The 11,805-nt window shown below is 43.3% G+C and overlaps 1 long non-coding RNA gene across 2 annotated transcripts; it reads left to right on the forward strand.

Moving 5' to 3' along the window:
- Positions 1-10,201: 10,201 nt before the first annotated feature.
- Positions 10,202-11,795, forward strand: LOC124308609 (uncharacterized). Of its 2 annotated transcripts, XR_006909046.1 has the most exons (4): positions 10,202-10,497; positions 10,941-11,148; positions 11,413-11,598; positions 11,689-11,760. It is a non-coding gene; the product is annotated as an uncharacterized LOC124308609 (long non-coding RNA). The 2 variants fall into 2 exon arrangements; XR_006909045.1 differs by lacking the exon at positions 10,202-10,497 and having other exon boundaries at positions 10,507-11,148; positions 11,689-11,795.
- The last annotated feature ends 10 nt before the right edge of the window (positions 11,796-11,805 follow it).

Below are 11,805 nucleotides of genomic sequence, written 5' to 3' on the forward strand. Positions count from 1 at the left end.
CAGAGGTATTGTGTGCTGCTGCTCAAGCTAGCCCAACAAAGAGTGGGAAAAGGACAGCTGCACAAATGGTGAACCTGGCATTGACCACCAGTCCACGCAGATACAAACGCATAAAAAAAATTCATTATGCACCAAAGACTTCTGGCATCACACCTTACTCCCCTGAGGAGGCTTTAGCCTTCATCATTGACTCTGACATGGGTAAAGAAGATTACATTCACATGCAAACAGGGGCGAAATCTCGGGGCGCCAATATATATCCTGCATACAATGTTATAGCGCAGACAAAGCAACAGTGCTACCCTGACAATATAAAAATATCAGAAACGGAAGTCCAAATACCCGTCCAAGATATTCTTGACCACACGATAAAGAGACTTGCAGATGTACAGCAAGATGTACTTCTTATACACCACGATCACGAAGAGAACTCGCCCATTGAAGTGGTGTACAAATGGGGTCTTGACGGGAGTGGCGGTCATTCCATATACAAAAAATGTTTTGTAAACAACTCACTGTATGGTGACACTAACATCATTTTGTGCACTATAGTGCCATTACAAATGTCAGAAAACACAAAAACGAAAGGAAAACAGATAATATGGCAAAACCCTAGTCCTTCCTCTTCAAGATATAGCCGCATTATTCGTCTGCAGATTGAGAAGGAGACAAAAGAATCTGTGAAGCTGCATTGCGATGAAATTGAAGAGCAAATCTCAAGGTTACAGGTCACGAAAGTAACTTTTGGCGACAAAACATACACCTTCAAACATCATGCTGTATGTACAATGATGGATGGCAAGACTTGCAACGGTTTAACCGATACATCATCAATGCAAGCTTGCAACATATGTAAAGCAACACCCAAGGAGCTAAACAACATAGATTTGCTTTAGAGGAAACAATACTCCAAGGCTCCGTTCAAGTTTGGTATATCTGTGCTCCAATCATACTTAAGGTGTTACGAGTATCTACTTCACATCTCGTATAAAATGGAGTTGCAACAATGGCAAGCCAGGGGCACAGAAGCCAAAGAGAATATTAAAAAAAGGAAAAACGAGATAACTGAAGAATTTTACAAAGAAATGAGATTGGTGGTGGATAAACCGAAACAAGGAGGGGGAAATTCCAATGATGGAAATACGGCTAGGAAATTTTTTGTTGAGCCTAAAAAATCGTCGGATATCACAGGTATAGATACGGAAATCATCAAAAGATTCGCCAACATCCTGAGCGTATTATCATGCGGATTCAATATAAATCACGAAAGTTTCAAAAATTACAGTATTGAAACTGCAAAAATGTGCATTAGCATGTATGGCTGGTACAAAATGAGTGCGTCTGTCCACAAACTCCTGATACACGTAGCAGATATTATTAAGGAGCTGCAACTACCTGTGGGTTTATTGAAGAAGAAGTGTAGTCGAGAAATTCCGGTCAGGTAAAGAGAGTTTAATTGTTTGGAAAACGTAACATGTTAAAACGTTTCCGACGTTTCGGTCGGGCCCTGCCGACCATCCTCAGGCTATAATAATTAACAAAAAAGTGTTTCAAACAACAATTCTGAATTGAAACAGAGAACTACGTTCTTAAGAATAGTTGCTGTTGTTGTAACTTAGTTATAAATTAATAAATTGTTACATGTTTGAGTGACAATTTTGAGGTTAGGTGTAAAAATTGCGGATGGCGAAAATAGTACAAAATAAGTTTACATGAGTGAAATTTTGACGACTAAAGAAATTAATAAGAGTGTGAGAATTGAAATAAACAAGAGATCGACTAAGTTTAGACAGATTACTCACAAATTTTGACGATCTGTTCCTGCTTAGATGTTGTTAGTTCAGCATTTTGGACGGAAGTGAAGATTAGCGAATATCGATCCGCGAATCTATGGTAATGAGGTATGATATTGATCTATGTTCGCGAATAATGGATTTAAAGCTGATGATCAACCAGAGCAAAGGGCGCCAATATTCGAAAACTAGATAATGTTTGAGTATAAATGGCTGAGATGTTGGATATCAGCGCGTTTGTTGACAGAGTTACTTTTTTTCTTAAAAATATGGATCATTTCCTTAAAAATACGTTTATACCAATTCGGTTCTGTAGTTAGGGTTATAGAGTTGTTAAAATCAAAATTATGCCCAAGACTTAAAGAGTGTTCTGCTAAAGCGCAACTTTCAGTATCATGGCATTTAATATTAGAGCGATGGCCAGAAATTCTATTTTTTAAATGTTGTGACGTTTGTCCAATATAGCTTTTGCTACAGTCTCGACATGGTATTTTGTACACACAATTGATTTTGTCTAAATTAGGAGCTATAGATTTCAAATGAGAAAAGAGAGGATATTTGGTAGTGTTGTTGATTCTAAAAGTAATTTCAATGCCCTCAATTTTCAAAACTTTTTTAATTTGGCTAGAAAGATTTTCAATATAGGGTATAGAGATGGAGTTCTTGAATTTGTCCTTATCATTGGGTTGATTGTTAGAGTCTATATTCCAATCAATCGAGTTGTACATTTTTTCCACTCTATACTTTTTAATATCATTAATGAATTTTAAAGGGTAGCCGTTTAAAATGAGAGTTGTTTCAACAAGTTTTAGGTTTTTTTTGAGAAATTGAGGGTTTGAAATTTTAAGGCAACGATCGAATAAGGCTATGGCAACAGATTTTTTATGTTTTATAGGATGATTTGAATTATAATGAATGTATCTCCCAGACCAAGTTGGTTTGTGATGCCAATCTGAGATTATAGTATCATTTTGATTAATCACCATAGTGTCAAGAAAACTGATTTTACCATCTTTTTCCAACTGAATTGTAAATTGTATACGAGGGTGAAAATTGTTGAACTTATTCAGAAGGAATTGTAAGTTTTCATTTTTTATACAAGTTATAATATCGTCTACATAACGGTAATAAAAAGGGAGACTAAAAGGAAGTCGATTTTTTTTCAATTAATTCTTTTGTTAATTCAAAGATGCAACAACAACGTCGGATGGCGGAACAGATTCAGGGAGGAGCACCCCCTATGAACTGAAACCAGAGAAGGATGCAAGCTTTCAATACTATGAAGTATGAACAATCCCCTTCTCCCTCGAACTGGGCGGATGATTGGGATCCCGCGTGGAGTCCAAAGAATCAAGCCCCCTCTCGAGGAGCTAAGCCCAAGCCAAAGCAAATGGAACGGGCGAAGCAGTGGCGGGATAAGAAAAATTCATCCCAGCCCACCAAAAGGGAAATCTCCGATGCTACCGAAACAACTGGAATGACCAAGGCCACGAAAGAGACTCTACAGGACGAGCCTCTTTGGGCAGAGGATCCCTTCTCGGGAACACACCCGCTAGCTCGGATTTACGCCCAGAACATAGACATATTAGACATGTCTACATTCCCTCTCCTCTGTGCGAGGACGTTTTCAGACTTAGAAGCTAAAAATCCTAAACTACGCCGCGAAATGCCATTTTGCGCGTTTCAACATGTAATGACTGGCGTGCTCAACGCTACACTGATTGACCACGTGAGGACCATCAATGCAGAGGATCGTTATGCGGATGAAGAATCTCAAATTAATCTGATTCCAGACGAGATGGTCATCCCAGGCCCTATCGCAGATTTCTGCCGGGCCATCAGCAACGCTGTTACACCTGCTGGAGACTTGAATAGAACCAACGTTTCCAACGCCGGAATTCCGTAGCCCAGCGTCCCAGCTTTTGACGATGCACCAGCCCAGCCCTCAGGAGGGTTTGGAGTTTGCGGAGCGGCGAATCATAATAGCTATGAATGCTACGGTTCGCCACTAGTGACTTCTCGCTTTGTTGAAGCAACAATAGAACAGAACGTCTCAAAGCGCCCTCACAAAGGTCCCGGAGAGAACCGCCCAAAAGCTCCTGGCCCTGGGCAGGGTAAAGATTGGATGGACCCTCTGCCGGATCCGCGAGAGGATCTCGGTGGATAGGTGCCAGAGGTGCCAAGGGTACGGGCACCATGCGGCACAGTGCCTGGGAAAGGACAACTCATTAGCTTGCAGGAAGTGCGGGGAGGCTGGCCACAAGGAGTGTCCGAAGACGGCCCCTAGGTGCATTTTATGCGCTAATAATGGGGCAAGGGCAGACCACTTCTCCGGAAGCGGAAGATGTTCGGTCTCTAGGGACGAATTAAATAAGGCCAAACTTCGGTACGGCAGGCGAAGCATCGCGGGGGTCACCTACACCGTAGCAGCGGAAAGGGATAGTGTGGAGGCTGTGATGCTCTCCCCCACCACACTGGGAGTTTCGTTCATACGGAGGCTCGATTTTAGCGCTCCAGCATGCCAAGAGTAAGGGGCAGCACCAGCACGGGACCCGGGGGCGGGCCTGGAGTAGTAATACTATAGGTCAAACTAAACCGGAGTCGTGCCACTCAGGACCTGCTGACCCAGACCGCTGCTGCTCAAAGGGCCGGGATCTTAATTGTCTCGGAACCCAGCGGCGCGGGAAAGCAGGGGAACTGGCTGGTGGACCGGAGGGGGGATGCGGCCAAAATGGCGACGAACAACTTCTCGGGCAACCTCACGCTGGGGGGAAGAGAGGAGGGGTTCGTCTGGGCGAGAACGAGTGGCTTAACCATCTTCAGCTGCTATTTCTCGCCCAACGTCGCGATCAACGAATTCGAGGCCGACCTGGACGGCCTGGAGGCCAGCATCCGAGCAGCAGGGGGCAGGACCATAGTCACCGGAGACTTCAATGCGAAGTCTCCCAGCTGGGGGTCCTCGAAGCTGGACGCGAGAGGCCAGGCAGTGGGGGAGCTCCTGGCTGGGCTCGACCTCATCCCAATCAACGTTGGCGCAGAGCCAACCTGGTACCGGGAGAGCACGGGATCAAGATCAGTGATTGACATCACGACGGGGAGCCCGGAAGTCGTAGCCGAAGTACAGTGGCGGGTCCTGGAGGACGAAAACCTCAGTGACCACCGCTACCTTTGTATGAGCTGGGTACTAAAGATGCGAGGCAAACAACCAGGAGGGCGGCCTGACGTGGGGTGGATGGTCAGGAAGCTGAACGAAGAGGCTATGGCAGATTCTTTCCGAATGCCTGCGGCGCCTGCCAGCCGCTCTCCCCCCTCCCGGATTTCTCCCACCCCATTTTTAAAAATTTTCCGATTGGGGGTATATAAGGTCGGTTGCCAACCGCAGGCCGTCAGTTCTTCGCCTGCAGTTGCCGCCAAGCTTTCTACCTGCTGTTGTCGCCGTTGGAGGTTTAGGTAAGGTAAGATATATAATATCTTATATATCTTGTTACTCTACGAGGCTTGGGTATACTATATAATATTGTATTTTGCTAGATGGAAAATAAGAGAGTTCGTTTTTCCAAAGTGACCGAAGAAGAAATTGTTTCGGACAACGAAGACGTTGAGCCTTCGCAAAAGAGATGCAAACCTACCGAGACCCAGGATGTGCTGGACGCATGCGACATGGAGACACTGAACAAGCCAAAAGAAAACGAACACAAATCGATGAGTTTGAATTTATTGGAACAAGTAGCAAAGACGATGGATCCGACTATGAACTCGGCGAATTTACATTCATTTCTGGATGTGCTTTTGATAATGTGGGAAGACGACAAGACGATGACGTCAATATTGCCAATATTGGCGAAGGCGAACGAACTGGCGTTAAATGCGAGGAATTACAATCTGAAGAAAAAAATATATGCGTTTCAGACAGCAGTCAAGGAAGCTCTAAAAACTCTCAAGAAGAAAGCATTATCCGCAAAATGCTCGTTTCTGGTTTTCAAAAAAAGGTTCCAAGACGACGAGTTATTCACGATATTTACGGCAGAGTGTCTGACGGAAGCAGAGACCAACATTTTAATAGATGCCTGGCAGGTCCATACGGCGGGGTCTATTTTGTCGCATCAGCCCATGGAAGTCATTGGCACATCATCCACGATTGCAGCTACACCAGCAGCACCTGCAGATGTGCCCGTATGCAGCATATCGAAGCCGCTGGATACAAGCGATGGCTAAGACGACTTGTTTGCGCCAACGAGTTCAGCATCTTGCATTGGGAACGTGGAACAATCTATTTCGAAAAAGGTGAACGATCAATTCATCACCTTCACATCGCCGGGAGAACGTGGTCTAAACATAATCAAATTGGATGTGATGCCATTCAACGAATGTGCGGGACTGGATCGCAGCAACTGGTGGCGTCAATCGACTCTTCGAAGCTATTTCCTGACTTCGTCTCCTGTGGATCCTCTTCAGATAGCTGTAGACACGAGTGATTTCCTTAGCCCAAAAGTCTCTGAAACGCCTCGAACTGAAGAAAGTTGTAAGGGGGACCGGATCAAGTCATTCATTCAACAATTTCCCACAGCACCAATAGCTCATATATTCTCAACGCGACACTGGTCGAAAGATAAATATCGATATATGCCACGAACATCACCGTTGTTGAACACAATTTTGAATCATATTGCTTTGGAATACATGGATATGACGATAGAAGATTTCGCGAATTGGTACGATACTTGCGACCCACAAAATTTAATATTCAATGCTCCGATGGGTGATGTTTCAGAATATTATTATAATCTTGATATGTCGGTGTACGTATTGGACGAATTGTTAAAATTTCAATTTAACGACAACGTGGAGAAGGTCAGAATTTTTTTAAAAGACGTATACGATATTTGCAATAAGAACATTCTGAAGCGCAATACCATGTTCGTGCTTAGCAATCCAAACGCGGGTAAGAATAATTTTTTTGATGCAGTCGTGCACTTCTTTCTTAATTTTGGACAGCTCGGTAATTTTAACAAACATTGCGGTTTCCCCCTACAAGAATGTGTCAATCGTAGAATTATATTGTGGAACGAACCGGTGGTAGAACCTTCCGCGTTTGAAACGTTGAAAACAATTTTCGGTGGAGACACGGCCAATGCGAAAGTTAAATAACAAAATGATGCAATTATTACCCGCACTCCAGTAATTGTATTGTCCAACAACGACATATTCCCAAAAGACGAAGCCTTTCCCACCAGAATGATATGTTATACCTGGCAACCTTGTGAATATTTAAAAATGTGCAAGAAGAAACCTTGGCCAATTGCTTTTTATCACTTGCTTCAAAAATATAATGTTAATAATAATATGGTGGAGGAGGAAGAAGACGATAATATGTAATCGTGTGTTTATTCAATACAATAAAGATATACATTTTATTCATGTGCAACAGACATTTCTTTCAATCTCTCAACCACTCCCTTATCCCGTATCAGGCGCGCAAAACTACCAGATGCGTCAGATTCAATACGATTATTTATAAGTGATTTTATGCCATCTATTGAATATTTAAATGATGCGGAATTAACAACAGGTTGCTGGTAGTGTTGAGTGCCGTGTGTGAACCATCTTTCGTTAATATGATGCGTCGCCGCTCGGCCATTTGTCCATATTGAAGAATTATCTCCGACAATATCGCAACCTCAATCAATATGATAATACACAGCCGCGTTGAGGAATGTCGTTGATTCGGTGCTCGGATTTAACTGCGGAATAGCTTGCATACCTATATGAACTTGTGGTTGTGGAAGGCCTTCGGTTATCCAACCATCACGCGTCGAAAATGTGCCGTATGTTTCGATATTTTGATTGTACGAATACAGTGGTCGGTTTGTCGCTACGTTGAAACAGGCTGCAGTCGTGTCGTTGTGCACCATTTCAAGCTGACCGAGTTGTTTATTCCACTGAGTCAAATGTTTAAGCCCGCCAAATTGATTGCGCGATTGTTCTCCCATTCTTTGCCAAGGAACAAACGACGTCTTTGGTCGATTTATGAACCCGGATCTCGGTTTATATGAATATTCAATTACCTGCTCTCAGATAGCAGAATTCAATAAGTGTAAATCAACTACTTTATCGAGACGAAACATTTTTCCCGTGTGCGGCTGTAATTTATTACCGGCGTCGGTTGGCTCGTAACTCTCTTTATTCCAGTATTGACATGCGTAATAAGATGTAGAACGTGGCACACATTGCACGGAAGACGCTACGGAATCGTAATATTTTCTATGGATTAAATCTGGATCGAGGGCCCCGGTGCCGGTTGGCACCATCGGTGAAGTTGCAACAGTATTATAACTCATATTCAAGATATCAATTTTATTATTTAGGCCGACGGCAATCATTAGAATCGGACAATACTCTGCGGTTGCGGTACTGGAATTTGTAGCTCCAGTATCGAAGCCAGAACGAACTCCGATAATCCGGACTCTGCACCAAACATTTGTTACTTTAGCAAAAGGTGGCATATTATCATACTCAGAAGGAGATAAATAAAATGGCAAAAAATCCACTGGTATATAAGTCAGAGGAGTTGTCATCACGTCACTATTCGTAAATGCTGTACTTAAATTAACGTTAGCATATGCATATGAAAACATTACGCGGGATTTGTGGAACGACATCTTCCAGCCATCTGCATCCATTGACCTTGGCAGCGAAAATATGGCAGGTCCTCCTCCCGACCCTCCTCTCGCAGGAACTCCAGGCGCGGATCCCTCCTGCTGCACGTTCTGTTCGTCAACTACCATATTACTGGAAGGGACACCTTTAGGCACCAGAAACTCAAGTAAATCGTCCCAAGTACCCGGAGATAAGTCGGGATATGTATCTCCAGGAGTGTCCGGATCGGCGGGTCCGGGGGCGGGGTCGGGTCTGGAGGAGGGTCCAGGCTGTGGTTCATGTGCTGCTGCAGATTTAAATTTCTTCCAATATTGTCTCCTCAATTCAACGTAACCCAGCGAATTTGGTTTATTTTTCTGTTCTCGATATGCTGCAACAATCTCTTTCTCTCTTGCTGCATACAAATCTTGTCCGCGATTTCTTTTACGCATTACGACGCTTATATTGCACCATTGCTCCTACGCTTCGAAGGCGACGCATCTGTTTTCGTTGTTTTCTCTTTGCGCGCTTTGCAAGATCACTCACGCTTGGATATAAAGGTCCTGCAAGTGAATCGCCAATTTCGCGTTTTTATGAAGCTGGATTCCGCTTCGGGTTTTGAATAGCAATATTATTTATTGCTTTTTAGAACTTAAAACATTTACCGAACGTATGTTCAATCCTACATGATGAGTACGGGTTTGAGTCTTCTCACCAGTACCTTTGTTGTCAACGAAACGTTTCACGTTTCTCAGATCAATGCTCTGTTCACAGTTTTTATGAAGGTCAGAAGTGGTTCTGCGCCACTCGAGGGTATCTTCAATGAACTTCTAAATTTTGACTTTTCTAACTATATTCATTTACTTCATCGCTATACATGTCAAAGAAGTCCTGATATACCTATTCTGCCTTGGTTCAAACCTAAAACTATGAACTACACCAGAGCGATTTATTTAAATAAATTTGCTTTCGGATTCGCAGCATATCTGCCACCAAATGCCTGGAAAAATAAATTTCCAAAACCTAAAACTATGAACTACACCAGAGCGATTTATTTAAATAAATTTGCTTTCGGATTCGCAGCATATCTGCCACCAAATGCCTGGAAAAATAAATTTCCAAAACCTAGTGCAGTTTCCGATTCGAGTCCAAGGTATCCCGCTGTCGCGGCGATAAAAGATTTACTTTGTATTTCCTTTTTAAACTCGGCAATGGCGTCGTCGTCAGCTTTTCGTATCTCATCCCAATTTGTAGCCTTGTCATAAGAAATATCGTGTTTCTGTGCAATAGCGTCAACTCGATTAACCGGTTTTCCCGCATCCAACGCGTTACCAGGCCCAAGGTAATTGTAGCAACCGGACGGCCCCGAGGTGATCGAAAGAGTCCTGTAGGGCGATTCTGTAACTCGTTATAAGAATACCGATTCGGAACGCTATCGTAACGATAACGAATTTCGCCGCGTGTAACGACAATCTCATAACGACGGTGCGATACCGTAACTACGAATAGCGACACTTCGACGTTACAGAATGGGATAACGAATCGTCGTTATGGATACCGACAGGAAGTGACGTATTATGAACCTTCGGCCGATACACGGCATCTTACGAGAGAAGCTGTTAAATATATCCACCTACACATACGAATACCAACCCCCTGCCACCAAACGCTGGCTTCCCGGAGGTCCCCCTTCTCGTTGCGCATGCGGAGTCACCTAGCTCGCGGCGTGAGCCGTGTCTTTATCCCATAGCGTTGAATATTTCTGCCTTGGCAAGACGTAAACTTTTCAAAGTGACATTTCAAAGTGATCTCAGAGGAGTGAAGATTGTCAAGAGTTCAGTGCATAGAAAGATGTCGGACGGACCTCCAGGAGAGAATCTCGGAGAGAATCTCGGAGACGATCGCGAAGAGGAGCTCGGTGAGGAAAATCACGAGCAGGAAGTGGGGTTAGGTTCCCAGGGATCAACGGCAGAGTCTCTGCGCGAGATCGAGGATTCGGAAGACGAGGACGAGGAACAGCCCCCCCCCCCCAAAGAGGCACTGTCCGGCAGTAAACCCACAGATTGAGGTATTAGAGCATAAGGTAGACTGTCTGGCTGCCCTTCTGGCACAGCAGATACAAGCACAGGCAGGGGCACAGAATCCCCAGCGGGCCTCCACATCGAGCGAGTGTTTTTTGTCAGAACCACAGCGAGTTGAGATTGCTTGGGCCGCGGTGGCGCACATGAAGGTTTAAATCGAGGCGCGCACAATCAGTCAGTGCTAATCCATCGTATAGTGAACGTTGTAAATATAAATATCAATATCAATTCCAGTGAAGTGCGTTTTTGCTTTGTTTGCATCGTTACTATGATTTCGGTTGGGAAGTTAGTATAATCTACGATGTTTATAATACATGCTATGTGTGATATTGTGAATTATATGTTAGTTTTGTGTGGTTTATAGGTTATGAACATGTGAAAATTTAATTCGTTCATGTTTCCGTGACTAATTTTGATTAATTTTTTCTAGAAACAAACAGAAGAGACAGGCGAAGGCCACGCCAGCCCAAATCGATTATATGGTTGATTATTTTATCTAGCATCCGCACATCGCAACAGGGAAATTTCAATCTCTCCATGGAAAATCGGATTTGGCCGCGTCGTGGGAGCAACTCGTGGAGGAACTGAACAAGATGGGAAAAGATGAGAGAGGGAAAGACGTAAAATCATGGAAATCAGTAAGTTAATATGAGTATATTATGTTACTTTAAAAGGTGCTTATTGAAATTTGGTTGGCGAACATTAGCGCTGAGTTACGATGCTCAACATTACTCAACGTTGGGTTGTTCTGAACACGTCCTTTATTTATCGTACAGAATCTTGAGAAATAAATTTGCAAATTTTAATTTGCACCCTTTTACACATCTTTTCATATCGCATTTATAAATTTGCATATTTTATCTGTAATTTTTCATAATAAATGTTTCAAATTTTTATTCTAGACGTGGTGAGACAACAAGACCACTGTGTCGCAAAAAGTAGCGAAAATTCGAGCAAATCGTTCGAGGACAAGGAATATTGGTGGCCCTTGAGTAAAACCGACCGAACGAGAGGAAAAAATTATGGGCATTATGGGCTTCGATTACGTGGAAGGAGTGGAATGCCCTGATGCCTTTCCCGAAGAACAGGTAATATTGGTTTTGCACTGATGAAGCAAAATATCGAATGTCATAAAAATTATTTTGGAAAGTCATTTGTTTCTATAAAAACCATTTCAGTTAAACGCCATAGAGCTACTGGCAGAAGGAGACGAGAGCATACTCGATGAGGATGGCAGCATCTTAACTTTGCAAGACTACGTCGAGGCCGGTGCTCTCGATTACACTAATAATAGT

Source organism: Neodiprion virginianus, chromosome 7 (assembly GCF_021901495.1).
Source record: "Neodiprion virginianus isolate iyNeoVirg1 chromosome 7, iyNeoVirg1.1, whole genome shotgun sequence".
Lineage (NCBI taxonomy): Eukaryota > Metazoa > Arthropoda > Insecta > Hymenoptera > Diprionidae > Neodiprion > Neodiprion virginianus.